Here is a 20,455-nt window from a genome sequence, read left to right as displayed (position 1 = left end):
CATCAATGTTTTTATACCATGACTTTACTTTAGTTCAACTGTTGCTGGTTGAAATTTTTCAATGAAATAACTTGAAAATTATACTTAAGAATATCTTAAAAATATCAATGATAGTCAAAATTAAACAAACAATGTAAACGTGACAAAAATTTATTGTCGTAACAAAATATACCAAATAAGTAATACAAAACATTTCTAAACTGAAAGAAAAACACAACAAACGTACTTCCTTGGAGTACATACGAAATATAATTAAACAATTTGAACAAAATTCTGTTTTCAAAATAAATACTTAAATATATTAAAAATTGTCAAAATTAAACAAACACAACACTTTGTTGTCATAAAATAAACCAAACACAAATAAGAAATAAAAAACAATACTTTTTTAAAACTAAAAAACAAACGTGCTTCTTTGAAGTGCTCACAAAATATATAAATAATTTGTATAAACAAACTTTCGTTTTCCAAATAAAAACATTTTCTTAAAAAATATCAAAAAGCATACAAAAAACATGCTCGTTAAACAATAATAAATTACTTCGTATCAATTTTTCAAGAAGTAAATTTAGAATAATGTTAATTTTGATTACCTAATAATCAAAAGTAACTAAAGTAACTTAAAAGTACTTAAACGTAAAAATACCTACATTTGTTTTCAACCATAAAATGGAAGCAAGTAACATAATTGCATCCAACCAAACATGATTTAATCCAAAAATGACTAACTTACTCAGTTAAAAAAAATATTGCACTAAACGTACCATTGAGGATTTTTAGAATTGGATCAGCGTCCGCTGTAGCAAAGAATTTTTAGGATTACGGAAAAGTAAAAAATTTATATGTCTCATAGTCTTTATATTTTATCCCATTACCTAAAGGAAGTTTGAAAAATTTAATAAAAAAGGATTCTCCAGCTTTTAAAAAATCGACAGTCTCTTGAAATTTAAAGATAAGATTTATGTCTTATAAAAAAGAAATATCAGTCTCCAGCTTTTAAAAAATCAACAGTCTCTTTTGAAATTTAAAGATAAGATTTATGTCTTATAAAAAAGAAATATCAGTCTCGAGCTTCGACAGTCTCTTTTGAAATTTAAAGATAGATTTATGTCTTATAAGAAAGAAATATCAGTCTCCAGCTTTTAAAAAATCAACAGTCTCTTTTGAAATTTAAAGATAAGATTTATGTCTTATAAAAAAGAAATATCAGTCTCCAGCTTTTAAAAAATCGACAGTCTCTTTTGAAATTTAAAGATAAGATTTATGTCTTATAAAAAAGAAATATCAGTCTCCAGCTTTTAAAAAATCAACAGTCTCTTTTGAAATTTAAAGATAAGATTTATGTCTTATAAAAAAGAAATATCAGTCTCCAGCCTTTAAAAAATCGACAGTCTCTTTTGAAATTTAAAGATAGATTTATGTCTTATAAGAAAGAAATATCAGTCTCCAGCTTTTAAAAAATCAACAGTCTCTTTTGAAATTTAAAGGTAAGATTTATGTCTTATAAAAAAGAAATATCAGTCTCCAGCTTTAAAAAAATCGACAGTCTCTTTTGAAATTTAAAGATAAGATTTATATTTTATGAAAAAGAAATATCAGTCTCCAGCTTTTAAAAAATCGACAGTCTCTTTTGAAATTTAAAGATAGATTTATGTCTTATAAGAAAGAAATATCAGTCTCCAGCTTTTAAAAAATCAACAGTCTCTTTTGAAATTTAAAGATAAGATTTATGTCTTATAAAAAAGAAATATCAGTCTCCAGCCTTTAAAAAATCGACAGTCTCTTTTGAAATTTAAAGATAGATTTATGTCTTATAAGAAAGAAATATCAGTCTCCAGCTTTTAAAAAATCAACAGTCTCTTTTGAAATTTAAAGGTAAGATTTATGTCTTATAAAAAAGAAATATCAGTCTCCAGCTTTAAAAAAATCGACAGTCTCTTTTGAAATTTAAAGATAAGATTTATATTTTATGAAAAAGAAATATCAGTCTCCAGCTTTTAAAAAATCGACAGTCTCTTTTGAAATTTAAAGATAGATTTATGTCTTATAAGAAAGAAATATCAGTCTCCAGCATTTAAAAAATCAACAGTCTCTTTTGAAATTTAAAGATAAGATTTATGTCTTATAAAAAAGAAATATCAGTCTCCAGCATTTAAAAAATCAACAGTCTCTTTTGAAATTTAAAGATAGATTTATGTCTTATAAAAAAGAAATATCAGTCTCCAGCATTTAAAAAATCAACAGTCTCTTTTGAAATTTAAAGATAGATTTATGTCTTATAAAAAAGAAATATCAGTCACCAGCTTTTAAAAAATCGACAGTCTCTTTTGAAATTTAAAGATAGATTTATGTCTTATAAGAAAGAAATATCAGTCTCCAGCTTTTAAAAAATCGACAGTCTCTTTTGAAATTTAAAGATAAGATTTATGTCTTATAAAAAAGAAATATCAGTCTCCAGCTTTTAAAAAATCGATGCCTCTACGCAAATTTGAAGATTAAATATATGTCTCAAAACCTAACCCTTATTCATTAGTCATTCATTAGTCACATTAGACTGAAAAGTTGGCATTGCAAAATGTTATTAAAAAATATAAGTGCCTGAATAAATTTCACATGCCCCATTGCAGTAAAGCCCTCGTAATGTAATTGATATACTACTATTAGAAATCAACCAACGCTTACTAGATATTAAATATAGCTAATTCCTAAAGAAATTATAGCCACCTTTTACCTCAACAATTATAAAGACTTACATATTAGATAGCAAAGAATTTGTATTAAAAAGGAAGAACGCCAGGATTATAAAAAAATGCACAGTCACCTTTAAGTCTAAAAAATTACTTTTATATTAGATTGAGAAAATATTTATGGAGAAGTACTGTTAAAAAAACAGCAATCTTTAATTGCCCCATTTCAGATAACAATTTCTAACTAAAGACTTACATATTAGATTGCAAAGAATTTGTATTAAAAAGGAAGAACGCCAGGATTATAAAAAAATGCACAGTCACCTTTAAGTCTAAAAAATTACTTTTATATTAGATTGAGAAAATATTTATGGAGAAGTACTGTTAAAAAAACAGCAATCTTTAATTGCCCCATTTCAGATAACAATTTCTAACTAAAGACTTACATATTAGATTGCAAAGAATTTGTATTAAAAAGGAAGAACACCAGGATTATAAAAAAATGCACAGTCACCTTTAAGTCTAAAAAATTACTTTTATATTAGATTGAGAAAATATTTAGAATATTTATGGAGAAGTACTGTTAAAAAAACAGCAATCTTTAATTGCCCCATTTCAGATAACAATTTCTAACTAAAGACTTACATATTAGATTGCAAAGAATTTGTATTAAAAAGGAAGAACGCCAGGATTATAAAAAAATGCACAGTCACCTTTAAGTCTAAAAAATTACTTTTATATTAGATTGAGAAAATATTTAGAATATTTATGGAGAAGTACTGTTAAAAAAACAGCAATCTTTAATTGCCCCATTTCAGATAACAATTTCTAACTAAAGACTTACATATTAGATTGCAAAGAATTTGTATTAAAAAGGAAGAACGCCAGGATTATAAAAAAATGCACAGTCACCTTTAAGTCTAAAAAATTACTTTTATATTAGATTGAGAAAATATTTAGAATATTTATGGAGAAGTACTGTTAAAAAAACAGCAATCTTTAATTGCCCCATTTCAGATAACAATTTCTAACTAAAGACTTACATATTAGATTGCAAAGAATTTGTATTAAAAAGGAAGAACGCCAGGATTATAAAAAAATGCACAGTCACCTTTAAGTCTAAAAAATTACTTTTATATTAGATTGAGAAAATATTTAGAATATTTATGGAGAAGTACTGTTAAAAAAACAGCAATCTTTAATTGCCCCATTTCAGATAACAATTTCTAACTAAAGACTTACATATTAGATTGCAAAAAATTTGTATTAAAAAGGAAGAACGCCAGGATTATAAAAAAATGCACAGTCACCTTTAAGTCTAAAAAATTACTTTTATATTACATTGAGAAAATATTTAGAATACTTATGGAGAAGTACTGTTAAAAAACAGCAATCTTTAATTGCCTCACATCAGATAACAATTTCTAAGTAAAGACTTACATATTAGATTGCAAAGAATTTGTATTAAAAAGGAAGAACGCCAGGATTATTAATAAAATGCACAGTCACCTTTAATTCTAAGAAATTACTTTTACATTACATTGAGAAGATATTTAGAATATTTAATGAAAGAAGTCGGCCAGTATTATGAACGTAATCTTATTCTCAAGCATTAAATGAAATTCTCTGCATCTTTAAAACCAAATATTAAAGCTTAAGTTTGTCTCATAGTAAGTGTAATGATTTATCACATTAAAATTCCTTTGAAGGAAAATTCTTACTGTAAATGAATTATAATGATAGTTCAGCAATTTGTAACCTAAAGTCATTAAAAAGAAATGCTTATTTCAGAAATTTGCTTAAGAGAAAAAATATTTCAGATATATACAAACATTGAAAATTTCTTCAACAATAAAGAAACATATTATATCGTGCATAAATAAGGACGCACGATTTGTACATACATTTGGTAGTCATTTTTTAACAAATATAAAAGCATTACTGACAAGTTTGTAGACACATAAAACTTTTTCCTAACTTAAAGTATTGTTATTGAAAAGTGTTAATAAGGCAGGACTAGGATTGAATTTTTTAAAATTTGAAGAAATTTTTTAAAATTAATTTTTGAATGTCTCACCTTGACTTGTAACTTATTATTATGCAGACTTAATATTGTTGTTGCTTCAGTCATTTCTGAGGGACATTTTTTTCCTAACTTAAGATCTGCTAAGTTATAGAGTTTCATTTTTCTGCTAATTCCATCTTTTAAATTCTTCCTTAAGCTTTTATCTATTTCTAAATTTCTTCAAATGATGGTGTTTCAAGCACTTTTTTGTTATCAATATACAACTATATTTTTTAATGTATCGTGTTTTTCTTTACAAAGATTATTAGGATATCAAAGTGTTCATTTCATCTTTTAAAATTCTTTTTCAGCTTTCATTCTCACTCTAAATTTTAGCATAGGGGCTTCTATCACAGCTTTCCATCTCACTACAAATTGGAGCTTTCAACCACTATTCGTTCACTTTGTTGGCAGTAAATCTAAAATCGCCGAAAATTGGCAGACAGCTTTATTCTTCTTTGGTAGAACTACCACCGGAGTAGCAACTATGGAGAGTTCTACCAGACACCTCTTCTCTGTAGTTGCTTGACTTCGTCAGACACAGTCTTTTTTAGAAAGTATTTTGGAAGACTTGCAATTAATATACTTGACTTAAGCACACACCTTGTGGCTTTCTAACACTTCACATCTTAACATCTCACTCGACATTGGGGCTTTCTACCACTTCACAGCTTTCCATGTCTAGACTCGGGCTTTCTACCAGTTCAGCGTTCCATCTCATTTTTAATTGGGGCTTTTAACCACTTTACAGTTTTCAATCACAGTCTAAATTGGAGCTTTCTAACACTTCACATCTTTCCATCTCACTCGAAATTGGAGCTTTCTACCACTTCACAGCTTTCCATGTCTAGATTCAGGCTTTCTACCAGTTCAACATTCCATCTCACTCTTAATTGAGGATTTTAACCACCTTGCAGTTTTCAATCTCACTCACAATTGGGGCTTTCTACCACTTCACAGCTTTCCATGTCTAGATTCAGGCTTTCTACCAGTTCAACATTCCATCTCACTCTTAATTGGGGCTTTTAACCACCTTGCAGTTTCCAATCTCACTCTCAATTGGGGCTTTCTACCACTTCACAGCTTTCCATGTCTAGATTCAGGCTTTCTACCAGTTCAACATTCCATCTCACTCTTAATTGGGGCTTTTAACCACCTTGCAGTTTTCAATCTCACTATAAATTTGGACTTTCTACCACTTCACAGCTTTCCATGTCTAGATTCAGGCTTTCTACCAGTTCAACATTCCATCTCACTCTTAATTGGGGCTTTCTACCACTTCACAGCTTTCCATGTCTAGATTCAGACTTTCTACCAGTTCAACATTCCATCTCACTCTTAATTGGGGCTTTTAACCACCTTGCAATTTTCAATCTCACTCTCAATTGGGGCTTTCTACCACTTCACAGCTTTCCATGTCTAGATTCAGGCTTTCTACCAGTTCAACATTCCATCTCGCTCTTAATTGGGGCTTTTAACCACCTTGCAGATTTTAATCTCACTCTCAATTGGGGCTTTCTACCACTTCACAGCTTTCCATGTCTAGATTCGGGCTTTCTACCAGTTCAGCGTTCCATCTCACTCTTAATTGGGGCTTTTAACCGCCTTGCAGTTTTCAATCTCACTCTCAATTGGGGCTTTCTTCCACTTCACAGCTTTCCATGTCTAGATTCAGGCTTTCTACCAGTTCAACATTCCATATCACTCTTAATTGGGGCTTTTAACCACCTTGCAGTTTTCAATCTCACTCTCAATTGGGGCTTTCTACCACTTCACAGCTTTCCATGTCTAGATTCAGGCTTTCTACCAGTTCAACATTCCATCTCGCTCTTAATTGGGGCTTTTAACCACCTTGCAGATTTTAATCTCACTCTCAATTGGGGCTTTCTACCACTTCACAGCTTTCCATGTCTAGATTCGGGCTTTCTACCAGTTCAGCGTTCCATCTCACTCTCAATTGGGGCTTTTAACCGCCTTGCAGTTTTCAATCTCACTCTCAATTGGGGCTTTCTTCCACTTCACAGCTTTCCATGTCTAGATTCAGGCTTTCTACCAGTTCAACATTCCATATCACTCTTAATTGGGGCTTTTAACCACCTTGCGGTTTTCAATTTCACTCTCAATTGTGGCTTTCTACCACTTCACAGCTTTCCATGTCTAGATTCAGGCTTTCTACCAGTCCAACATTCCATATCACTCTTAATTGGGGCTTTTAACCACCTTGCAGTTTTCAATCTCACTCTCAATTGGGGCTTTCTACCACTTCACAGCTTTCCATGTCTAGATTCAGGCTTTCTACCAGTTCAACATTCCATCTCACTCTTAATTGGGGCTTTCTACCACTTCACAGCTTTCCATGTCTAGATTCAGGCTTTCTATCAGTTCAACATTCCATCTCGCTCTTAATTGGGGCTTTTAACCACCTTGCAGATTTCAATCTCACTCTCAATTGGGGCTTTCTACCACTTCACAGCTTTCCATGTCTAGATTCAGGCTTTCTACCAGTTCAACATTCCATCTCACTCTTAATTGGGGCTTTTAACCGCCTTGCAGTTTTCAATCTCACTCTCAATTGGGGCTTTCTACCACTTCACAGCTTTCCATGTCTAGATTCAGGCTTTCTACCAGTTCAACATTCCATCTCACTCTTAATTGGGGCTTTTAACCACCTTGCAGTTTTCAATCTCACTCTCAATTGTGGCTTTCTATCACTTCACAGCTTTCCATGTCTAGGTTCGGGCTTTCTACCAGTTCAGCGTTCCATCTCACTCTTAATTGGGGCTTTTAACCACCTTGCAGTTTTCAATCTCATTCTCAATTGGGGCTTTCTTCCACTTCACAGCTTTCCATTTCTAGATTCAGGCTTTCTACCAGTTCAACATTCCATATCACTCTTAATTGGGGCTTTTAACCACCTTGCGGTTTTCAATTTCACTCTCAATTGTGGCTTTCTACCACTTCACAGCTTTCCATGTCTAGATTCAGGCTTTCTACCAGTTCAACATTCCATCTCGCTCTTAATTGGGGCTTTTAACCACCTTGCAGTTTTCAATCTCACTCTCAATTGGGGCTTTCTACCACTTCACAGCTTTCCATGTCTAGATTCAGGCTTTCTACCAGTTCAACATTCCATCTCGCTCTTAATTGGGGCTTTTAACCACCTTGCAGATTTCAATCTCACTCTCAATTGGGGCTTTCTTCCACTTCACAGCTTTCCATGTCTAGATTCAGGCTTTCTACCAGTTCAACATTCCATATTACTCTTAATTGGGGCTTTTAACCACCTTGCGGTTTTCAATCTCACTCTCAATTGGGGCTTTCTACCACTTCACAGCTTTCCATGTCTAGATTCAGGCTTTCTACCAGTTCAGCGTTCCATCTTACTCTTAATTGGGGCTTTTAACCCCCTTGCAGTTTTCAATCTCACTCTCAATTGGGGCTTTCTACCACTTCACAGCTTTCCATGTCTAGATTCAGGCTTTCTACCAGTTCAACATTCCATCTCCCTCTTAATTGGGGCTTTTAACCACCTTGCAGATTTCAATCTCACTCTCAATTGGGGCTTTCTTCCACTTCACAGCTTTCCATGTCTAGAGTCAGGCTTTCTACCAGTTCAACATTCCATCTCACTCTTAATTGGGTCTTTTAACCACCTTGCGGTTTTCAATTTCACTCTCAATTGTGGCTTTCTACCACTTCACAGCTTTCCATGTCTAGATTCAGACTTTCTACCAGTTCAACATTCCATCTCACTCTTAATTGGGGCTTTTAACCACCTTGCAGTTTTCAATCTCATTCTCAATTGGGGCTTTCTTCCACTTCACAGCTTTCCATGTCTAGATTCGGGCTTTCTACCAGTTCAGCGTTCCATCTTACTCTTAATTGGGGCTTTTAACCACCTTGCAGTTCTCAATCTTATTCTCAATTGGGGCTTTCTACCACTTCACAGCTTTCCATGTCTAGATTCAGGCTTTCTACCAGTTCAGCGTTCCATCTCACTCTCAATTGGGGCTTTTAACCACCTTGCAGTTTTCAATCTCACTCTCAATTTGGGCTTTCTACCACTTCACAGCTTTCCATGTCTAGATTCAGGCTTTCTACCAGTTCAACATTCCATCTCCCTCTTAATTGGGGCTTTTAACCACCTTGCAGATTTCAATCTCACTCTCAATTGGGGCTTTCTTCCACTTCACAGCTTTCCATGTCTAGATTCAGGCTTTCTACCAGTTCAACATTCCATATTACTCTTAATTGGGGCTTTTAACCACCTTGCGGTTTTCAATCTCACTCTCAATTGGGGCTTTCTACCACTTCACAGCTTTCCATGTCTAGATTCAGGCTTTCTACCAGTTCAACATTCCATCTCACTCTTAATTGGGGCTTTTAACCACCTTGCAGTTTTCAATCTCACTCTCAATTGTGGCTTTCTATCACTTCACAGCTTTCCATGTCTAGGTTCGGGCTTTCTACCAGTTCAGCGTTCCATCTCACTCTTAATTGGGGCTTTTAACCACCTTGCAGTTTTCAATCTCATTCTCAATTGGGGCTTTCTTCCACTTCACAGCTTTCCATTTCTAGATTCAGGCTTTCTACCAGTTCAACATTCCATATCACTCTTAATTGGGGCTTTTAACCACCTTGCGGTTTTCAATTTCACTCTCAATTGTGGCTTTCTACCACTTCACAGCTTTCCATGTCTAGATTCAGGCTTTCTACCAGTTCAACATTCCATCTCGCTCTTAATTGGGGCTTTTAACCACCTTGCAGTTTTCAATCTCACTCTCAATTGGGGCTTTCTACCACTTCACAGCTTTCCATGTCTAGATTCAGGCTTTCTACCAGTTCAACATTCCATCTCGCTCTTAATTGGGGCTTTTAACCACCTTGCAGATTTCAATCTCACTCTCAATTGGGGCTTTCTTCCACTTCACAGCTTTCCATGTCTAGATTCAGGCTTTCTACCAGTTCAACATTCCATATTACTCTTAATTGGGGCTTTTAACCACCTTGCGGTTTTCAATCTCACTCTCAATTGGGGCTTTCTACCACTTCACAGCTTTCCATGTCTAGATTCAGGCTTTCTACCAGTTCAGCGTTCCATCTTACTCTTAATTGGGGCTTTTAACCCCCTTGCAGTTTTCAATCTCACTCTCAATTGGGGCTTTCTACCACTTCACAGCTTTCCATGTCTAGATTCAGGCTTTCTACCAGTTCAACATTCCATCTCCCTCTTAATTGGGGCTTTTAACCACCTTGCAGATTTCAATCTCACTCTCAATTGGGGCTTTCTTCCACTTCACAGCTTTCCATGTCTAGAGTCAGGCTTTCTACCAGTTCAACATTCCATCTCACTCTTAATTGGGTCTTTTAACCACCTTGCGGTTTTCAATTTCACTCTCAATTGTGGCTTTCTACCACTTCACAGCTTTCCATGTCTAGATTCAGACTTTCTACCAGTTCAACATTCCATCTCACTCTTAATTGGGGCTTTTAACCACCTTGCAGTTTTCAATCTCATTCTCAATTGGGGCTTTCTTCCACTTCACAGCTTTCCATGTCTAGATTCGGGCTTTCTACCAGTTCAGCGTTCCATCTTACTCTTAATTGGGGCTTTTAACCACCTTGCAGTTCTCAATCTTATTCTCAATTGGGGCTTTCTACCACTTCACAGCTTTCCATGTCTAGATTCAGGCTTTCTACCAGTTCAGCGTTCCATCTCACTCTCAATTGGGGCTTTTAACCACCTTGCAGTTTTCAATCTCACTCTCAATTTGGGCTTTCTACCACTTCACAGCTTTCCATGTCTAGATTCAGGCTTTCTACCAGTTCAACATTCCATCTCCCTCTTAATTGGGGCTTTTAACCACCTTGCAGATTTCAATCTCACTCTCAATTGGGGCTTTCTTCCACTTCACAGCTTTCCATGTCTAGATTCAGGCTTTCTACCAGTTCAACATTCCATATTACTCTTAATTGGGGCTTTTAACCACCTTGCGGTTTTCAATCTCACTCTCAATTGGGGCTTTCTACCACTTCACAGCTTTCCATGTCTAGATTCAGGCTTTCTACCAGTTCAGCGTTCCATCTTACTCTTAATTGGGGCTTTTAACCCCCTTGCAGTTTTCAATCTCACTCTCAATTGGGGCTTTCTACCACTTCACAGCTTTCCATGTCTAGATTCAGGCTTTCTACCAGTTCAACATTCCATCTCCCTCTTAATTGGGGCTTTTAACCACCTTGCAGATTTCAATCTCACTCTCAATTGGGGCTTTCTTCCACTTCACAGCTTTCCATGTCTAGAGTCAGGCTTTCTACCAGTTCAACATTCCATCTCACTCTTAATTGGGTCTTTTAACCACCTTGCGGTTTTCAATTTCACTCTCAATTGTGGCTTTCTACCACTTCACAGCTTTCCATGTCTAGATTCAGACTTTCTACCAGTTCAACATTCCATCTCACTCTTAATTGGGGCTTTTAACCACCTTGCAGTTTTCAATCTCATTCTCAATTGGGGCTTTCTTCCACTTCACAGCTTTCCATGTCTAGATTCGGGCTTTCTACCAGTTCAGCGTTCCATCTTACTCTTATTTGGGGCTTTTAACCACCTTGCAGTTTTCAATCTTATTCTCAATTGGGGCTTTCTACCACTTCACAGCTTTCCATGTCTAGATTCAGGCTTTCTACCAGTTCAGCGTTCCATCTCACTCTCAATTGGGGCTTTTAACCACCTTGCAGTTTTCAATCTCACTCTCAATTTGGGCTTTCTACCACTTCACAGCTTTCCATGTCTAGATTCAGGCTTTCTACCAGTTCAACATTCCATCTCACTCTTAATTGGGGCTTTTAACCACCTTGCAGTTTTCAATCTCACTCTCAATTGGGGCTTTCTTCCACTTCACAGCTTTCCATGTCTAGATTCAGACTTTCTACCAGTTCAACATTCCATATCACTCTTAATTGGGGCTTTTAACCACCTTGCGGTTTTCAATTTCACTCTCAATTGTAGCTTTCTACTACTTCACAGCTTTCCATGTCTAGATTCAGGCTTTCTACCAGTTCAACATTCCATCTCACTCTTAATTGGGGCTTTTAACCACCTTGCAGTTTTCAATCTCACTCTCAATTGTAGCTTTCTACCACTTCACAGCTTTTCATGTCTAGATTTGGGCTTTCTACCAGTTCAGCGTTCCATCTCACTCTTAATTGGGGCTTTTAACCACTTTACAGTTTTCAAGCACAGTCTAAATTGGAGCTTTCTACCACTTCACATCTTTCCATCTCACTCTAAATTTCAGCATAGATCTTCTATCACAGCTTTCCATCTCATTCTATTTGTGTCTGGATCGCTTATCTTACTTCATGTCTTTCCTATTGTTTTCAATCCGCTTGCAATCATCTTGCGCAAAGTAATTTTAGTTCTACCTCTTTCTCAAAGCCCTGAGAGCTCCAAACAAAAAAAATTTTTACTTTAAAATTTTCAGGGTTATGCAGAAATATGATTAATCCGTTTTCATTTACAGTTTTTAATTTCCAGATTAGATTTTGTTTTTCTTATCTAAATATTTCTGCATGAGAAATTTTACTTTGATGCACTCTATTCTTCTTAAACAGTTGATAATAAATACTTTATTTTTTCAATTTATTTTTCTTGCCGTGCCATGTCGTAGATCCATATAATAATACAGATTCAACATTCGTTTTTATAATTCTAATTTCTGTTGAATTTGTTATGTTTTTGTTTTTCCAAAATTTATTGAATAACGTAACTGCTTTGGTCTTTATTTAAACTACTTAGCATATATTTATCAGTTCGTACGTTGATATATTTCAAAGACGCCTCTAGTGGCAGACATTGAGCCTATTAAAACTTGGTTGTAATTTTTTTGGTTAATTGTTGTGGGAAAAATGTTTGACTAATGTAATTTGGAGTTTATCCAAGTTTCTCATACAATTAAGGTATTGGCAGCAGTATCAAATTCCATCTTGATTAGTTGAGTATCAATTTTAGCATTTATTTAGCATGGGCGATTTGGGGAAATTTTTCTCATTGTTGAGCACTGGATTAAGTGTTTCCAACTTGGAACTATCTGAGATTGCAATTTTTAGTGCAATACAATTGCCCCTGGCATCTGAATGCTTCCTTGGTAGAACTACCAGTGGGGTATCAAATTTAGAGAGTTCTACCGGACATCTCTTATCTGTAGTTGCTTGACTTCGTCTGACAATCTCTTTTAGAAAGTATACCGGAGGACTTGCAATTAATATACTTGACTTATGGATTATTATGCAATTGACTTAACCACACACAATTGACTTATGATTAAATCTCGATGAGTATCAATAATTAGTAAATCTTGAGGCTACTACTTCACTTTGTTGGCAGTAAATCTAAAATCGCAGAAAATTGGCTGACAGCTTTATTCTTCTTTGATAGAACTACCACAGGAGTAGCAACTTTAGAGAGTTTTACCAGACACCTCTTCTCTGTAGTTGTTTGACTTCGTCAAAGTCTTAGTCACAGGACGGAATGGGAAGAGTATTTCCAGCTCTTTTAATGTAGCTTAGATTTCATTGATTGGAGATGCGCTAGTTTGAAACATCTCGGCATACTTCTGCTTAATCTGTCCATTTTCATGTTTTACTGTTGTCACAAAAATGTAGATAATAAATATATAATAGACTATAACTTTTGAGATTTTTTTTTTCTGACCTTTCAAGTTTCCCGTTATTGGAATAAAAATATCTATTGATTTGATATTAATTTTGTTGCTTCTTTATTATTTATATAATTAATATAGTTCTGCTAATGCTGTTTTATGCATCTACAACCTTTTTTTTTATTTTGTTACATTTCAGTTTTAGTCTCATTTTCAATATAATAAACTACAATAAGATCACTATTTGCAGACACACAAAATGGGCATTTATAAAACTTGTCTGCTTTATGAATTTTCTGATTTTTAAATTGTGGGTAACAGAAACCATGCAGCAAAGCAATAGGTGCTGCAGTACTTAGTATTGCGCCTCAGGTAACATTACTTTTAGGTAAGTAAGAAACTGCAAAGATTTTTAGTTTTATTGAGAGATTTGTTTCCTACACTTATTTTAAATAATATTACTAAAAGTCGCATATCAAATTTACAAAATAAATTTTTTTTTAAATTTCCTTTTGACCTTACTAACACAGTACCTCATAATTGCAAGCTGGTTGGGAATCTTTGTCTTTTTATTTCAATAAGTGATGCACCAGAAAAAAAATTGCAAAATCTTGATTTCATTCTACAAGCGTAGATTATTTAGTGAAGTATCTGAATATTTTAGAACGACAGTATTTAAATAGAAGATCTTTGAAGCTACTAAAAAAATTGTATTTTCAACGCTTTGTTCAGTTTACGCTATTTTCTGCAGCGCAGGCGTTACATGCAAGTACACATATTTTTAAAAATAACTCAATTATAGTTTAATGCATTCAAGATTTATTATTGTTTTCTTTTATATTTTTACAATACTAGGGAAATTTTGAACATTGAAATATAAAAGATAAGTACGCAATTTTACATTATTAAATTTTTCAATTTTGTAAATATTTTTAGGCAAATTTCAAATGATTAATTTTTAATTAATTTTTTCAGGCTCCGGCAATACTAATGATAGAATTCGATATAATACAATTTAATGAGTATTTTTTTAGATTGTTCAGATACTCGCCTCCTCCTTTACCTCAACTATCATTTCAAAGGAATCAGCAAAAGATTTTTGATTTTTTTTAACATTATTTAACATAGGAATTTTCTAAAGTTAGCTGTAAATATTGTTTTCGAAAAACAATATATTTTTTGGAAAGAAAATGATCAAATTCTACGTAAAATTAAATTCATAAAGAGAAGTTTATTACAATCTGTTCAGATAAAAATAAGTGTAAAATGATTAACTTTTTTTGATTTTTAGATGAAATTGAATTAAAAATGAAAAAAAAATCTAATAGTAGGATTAAAATTAGTATGAACTACTGCGAAAAAAAACCCTAAATAAAGCTTAAATAAAAGTACTGAAATCCCCGTACTTTTGTTTTATAAACAAACATGGATAAACCTACACCTCTTTAATCATGTTTTTAACTAATAGGAACAGATGAACAAGTTTGAATTAGATAATAAATGAAAGGAGATAAGCAGATGAAGGGATTTGGCAGGTGCTCTATGAGTCAAAATATTAAATTACAATTAAAATCGTTGCAAACATAGGGGAAAAAGTAGGCTACTGGAAATAGCTTTAACTTTATAAGAATTTTTCAACATACAGAATGATTCCTAAAAATAAAAATCGGTAGATTAAGTGCAGCATTGAATGTTTTGATAATGTTCAGTTAATATCCTAGTACATTTGAATTCTCCAATGTACACAAGGTTGCATTGACGCAAAATTTGATTAATACCCTAGATATGAACAATAAGGTGTTTAAGGTTGGGGAAAATATATTAATATGGGAGAAAATAACTTAACTCAAGTTTTCTCATCATCACAGCTATTTGGGTATTGCTCGCGGTAATACAATCAAACTGTTAAAGTTTGAATTAGAGAGCTTGGTGAATTGCTAGAGTAATTTTCTTTCGATAAATCAACAAAATTAGAAAGAAAACCACGGTCTACAGTGTTAACTTTAATGTAAAGAGGCTTTCAATATGGCGATAGTTATTTGCACAAAATTTAGAAGCACTACATTAAAGAATTGGTAAGCCATCAATCTTTTCTATAGAGAGAATAAAATTTTATGAAGGAAATTGTAATTACGAAAAATAAAGATTTCCAAGACAAGCAACTTATTTTCTTGTTTAAATGTGAATTCTATGCAAAGATCTATAAAAATCATAATATTGGGGAACTTATCAACGTCCTTATTGGCTATCAGTGTGAAACAATCGTCGACCGGCGTCTATTAAGAAGGAACTTTAATTGATCCAAAAGTTTCATTTTAAAGTAGTGGATACTTAAGGGACTGACAGTATTACCCATAGCTAAGCATTTAATCATTAAATAAAATTTGCAATTAAAATAATTTGAAAAAAAATACAAAAATAAGGGAAAAATAATTTTTAAAAAAACAATAGAAAAATTACATTAAAAAAAACAAGAAAAAATAGAAATAACACAATGAGAACTTGAAAAAACAGAATTGAGAAAATTTTAAAAATAAGGAAAAAGAATCAGGAAAAGACACAATGAAACAAAACTTGAAAATAAAAAGAGTGAAAAAAAAATCGAAAAAGCATTGAAAAAACCCTTGAAAAAAACAACACAAAGAAAACTTTGGAAGCACATTGAATGAAACTTTGGAAGCACATTGAATGAAACTTTGGAAGCACATTGAATGAAACTTTGGAAGCACATTGAATGAAACTTTGGAAGCACATTGAATGAAACTTTGGAAACACATTGAATGAAACTTTGGAAACACATTGAATGAAACTTTGGAAACACATTGAATGAAACTTTGGAAACACATTGAATGAAACTTTGGAAACACATTGAATGAAACTTTGGAAACACATTGAATGAAACTTTGGAAACACATTGAATGAAACTTTGGAAACACATTGAATGAAACTTTGGAAACACATTGAATGAAACTTTGGAAACACATTGAATGAAACTTTGGAAACACATTGAATGAAACATTGGAAACACATTGAATGAAACATTGGAAACACATTGAATGAAACTTTGGAAGCACATTGAATGAAACATTGGAAACACATTGAATGAAACATTGGAAACACATTGAATGAAACATTGGAAACACATTGAATGAAACATTAGAAACACACTGAATGAAACATTGGAAACACACTGAATGAAACATTGGAAACACACTGAATGAAACATTGGAAACACATTGAATGAAACATTGGAAACACATTGAATGAAACTTTGGAAACACATTGAATGAAACTTTGGAAACACATCGAATGAAATTTTGGAAAAAGACAACCTTGGAAGAAATATATTTGAAAAGAAATTAAAAAAATAATGAAATAAAATCCTGGGAGAAAACGATGAAAGGAAAATTGAAAAAAAAACGATGTAAAGAAACTTGAAAAAAAAAAAAATGGATCAAGCTTATTTGGAAAGAGTTAGTATAAATTAATAAACCTCTTAGTAGTAAACCACAAAAAGTTATAAGTCATCCCTCTTTAGTTTTAATGATAAATTTTATCAAATGATTAACGACTTAGCTATGGGAAATCCACTTCTAAAGTGACTCTTATGAAACTGATTTATTGAAGTTTATCTACGATTGTTCCACATTGATAGACAAACGCGACATTGATCATGTACTTAGTAGTATTGAATTCCTTCCATACAAATCACGTTTAAACAGGAAATAAGAGCTCATGCTTATCAGAAACTGTTTCATTATCACCTCATAAATTTTCATTACATCCCTGGAACCAATATTGGCCTCACATGTTTAAGGTGCATCTAAAATTTGTTCTACTAGTTATCTAATCAACAAAAAGCTATGTACCCTTAAAAGCTATAGCTGTAGACCGTGGGTTTTCTAATATTATTGATTCCATCTATAAAAAAATTGATCTTGCAATCTTCCAAACTTTGTAAATCGAGCTTTAACAATTAGATTGTGTTTTACCTTATCTGACCAGTCCCCAAATTTACTAAGATTTTAAGCAAATTTGAGTTTCAAGTCGTTTTCAGCTCTGTAAATAAACTGAATTTCAGCAGCTTTAAAGATTATTAATGAATGAGTGTTTTGTCAAATTTTGTGTCAACGTGATCTTGCATATATATTTTGCAAACTAAACGCACTGGTAAATTAAGATTTAAATAGCACGAAATATATATCTAAAATTATAATTCTCAACCAATCTTCGTAGTTGGAATTCAAATCGCATATTTTAGTTTTCTTCTTCTAAAAAATCATTCAACACTACTCTTCCTCTACTGAACTTGATTTCTGGGAATCATTGCATCTTTGAAAAAATTCAAATAAACTTTCTAATGACCTTCTTAATATCCCACCATTTCCCAATGATTGGAAATCTATTTTAATATAATCTATTGCATTCTGGGGTCACAGCCAAACCTAATCACACTTTTCTTCTTTTCTTTTATTATCTTGTTCAAAATTGTTTCTCTGTCCCTATTGGTTGAGCAACTTTGCACATGTTTGTTGCTTTATTTTTCTATTATCCTCTGGTGTTGCGGAAGATTTTTGTTTATAGAACTAAAACAGTATGTCAATTTCTATACTTTTATTTATGTTTTATTCAAGTTTTTTTTCTTTACATTAAATTTTCATATATTTTTCCCTTTTTTTTGTAAATCGAAAACAACTTGAAGTTTTCATCATATAGAAGAGGGTTGTCAATATTTCGAACGATTCCAAAATTTGCCTAAAAATATTTATAGAATTTAAAAAAGAAAATACTTTCTAAGAAACACCTAAAGCCAGCTTTAAATATTATATGCTTTCAATTAAATTTCTTTCCAAGTTTTTTGTCAGGATAGACTCATTTGGAGTCATAGAAAATTGGAATTTGATATTTTTGAATTAAAGTGTTTTGCAAATTATGTAGGCAACTAAACATTTTTAAAATTTTGACGTCTATTGAATTATATTTAAATCATTTTAAGTCTACAGAAAACAATTAAAAACTTTTTGGTCAGTGTTATACAAGATTCGATTTCAACTAAGGAATACACGACCTTTAATTCCCTCTCATAAACTTCGTAAGAAAAATTCCATAACATAATTTATTTTAATATAGTATAATTAACACTAGAAACACTAACACTAGAAAAAAATTGACAGCGACAACAGCCAACGTTAAATGAGTTTTTAAACAATAATTAATTTTTGAACTAAACATTTTGGTATCTCTTTTTGTTACTACAGTCATATTTGTGTGCTGCATCACTTATTGAAAGAAAGTGTCCTTTCCTTTTTTTTATTCTTTTTTTTTTGGCTTTTTTATTTTGGCTTTTTTTTTTTTAGTTCCTTTCTTTGGATTCTCATTTTACTGTCCCCTCTGCTTTGAACACGCTAATTTGAAACATTTACATCTTTTCTACTACTTGAAGAAGGCTAGCTTTCATTTTTGTAGGAAAAAAAACTGAATTTTTAATACATAATGAGAATAATAATTCTTCACAGTATGAGATTTTTCTTTTAAATTGTATAACAGAGGGAAAACCAATTCACTAAAATATACTCACTATAATGCACTTACTTTCTCACTAAAATACACTCACTATAAATATTTGCCCTGTTGCATTATCTAATATTTTACATATTTAATTTATAGAATCTTTTAACTTTAGAACTTTATTATTTCTTCCTTAGCTATGAAATTCTAAATAATTTAATTTTTGCAATAATCTTTATCATTGGCTAAGATTTTTTTTAGTATTTCTCACATTCAACTGTTTTGAATACGCCTGAATATCGTTTCGATTACAGTTTTGAATATTGTTTTTTTTTTTTTTAATTTCGATATAATTCTTTCCTTTTGAGGGTCGCAATAAATGGTGGGCATTTTTTTACCCTCTACTCTTTTGGTCATCTGTTAAACTGCTGTCGACATTATGAGTCACGTGATCTGGTTTACATGTTCATAAAGTACTTCTCACAGTCTTGCTACTAAAACTAAGGGAAGCCCTGACAAAAATCAGAAAATTCATTTGAGGCAAATATTTTTTTTTTTAATAAAAATTAAAACACATGAGTATTTGTTACACTAAAAAGTTTTCACAGAAACACTTAATTGTAAATTAATAAAAATGACATATCTGTGTTCTGAGGTCATCAAACGTTGTCGACAGAGCAATGTTGGAAGGACGTTGCTACATCAAAGCTTCAATAAGTGAGATTCTACATGAAGATATCACGGTAAGACTGGATTATGGAAACAGTCTTGATTTGGGTTGCATCCAGTTTAGTTTTGTTCTAAAAAAAGAATATTTTATTAAGATTAAAATTGAATGCCAAGATGAAAAAATGAAACACAGAGTTAAATAAGATAAAAAAGAAAAACATTCCAGATAATGCAATGTGTCAAATTAAATTGAAAGTGTGTAAAAGTAATGCACCAGAAGCGGCAAATCGATATCAAAGAAAACACATTCAAAAAGGATTTAATTAGGCATTTTTGTATGAAATACTGAATACTGAAAAAAAATATCAGTAAAACATTTGGTTTCTCCTTTCTAAGGAATCAATTGAAATATTATTCAAATAAATTATTTTAACCCATTTCAGGCCTGGCATAGAAATTTGATAAAATGTGGTATAATTTTTATTGAAATATGCTTATATTTCAATATGACAAAAAAATATTTTGTGTATGAAAAATTATATTTTATGTAAGAAATAAAATGCTGCGTGTAGTCATCTTTCGCCAAATTAATGAGTAAGCCATTTAGCTGAACGCTTGTGTTTATGAAATTTTTTCACTTATTTACTTTTTTTACCGACTTGCAACTTTAACCCATTGTAAAAACACATGATAAATTTTAAAAGGAATAATCATACATTTTCAAAACATTTCACTTGTCAATAACCATATTAATAAAAAAATATTGATTGAAATGTTGTGTTCACGCAACTTTGGTCGAAAATGAATTAAGAGTTAAAGTGAAATCTTATGTAATATGGCAGGGGTGGCCAACCTGCTGCTCGCCAGCC

General features: G+C 32.4%; 1 protein-coding gene across 1 annotated transcript in view; it reads right to left on the bottom strand.

Annotated features, from left to right (window-relative positions):
* Positions 1–134: 134 nt before the first annotated feature.
* The window catches only part of LOC147816810 (uncharacterized), a 39,974-nt gene continuing 19,653 nt past the window's right edge, over positions 135–20,455 (bottom strand). The window contains exon 14 of the mRNA XM_087158445.1: positions 135–19,717. The gene's annotated coding sequence lies outside the window, so the exon portion shown is untranslated. The remainder of the gene's footprint in view (positions 19,718–20,455) is intronic.

The sequence above is a fragment of the Parasteatoda tepidariorum genome, chromosome 1 (assembly GCF_982258835.1).
Source record: "Parasteatoda tepidariorum strain Cologne lab strain chromosome 1, Ptep-v5.0, whole genome shotgun sequence".
NCBI lineage: Eukaryota > Metazoa > Arthropoda > Arachnida > Araneae > Theridiidae > Parasteatoda > Parasteatoda tepidariorum.
This window is presented reverse-complemented; position numbering and strand designations above follow the sequence as displayed.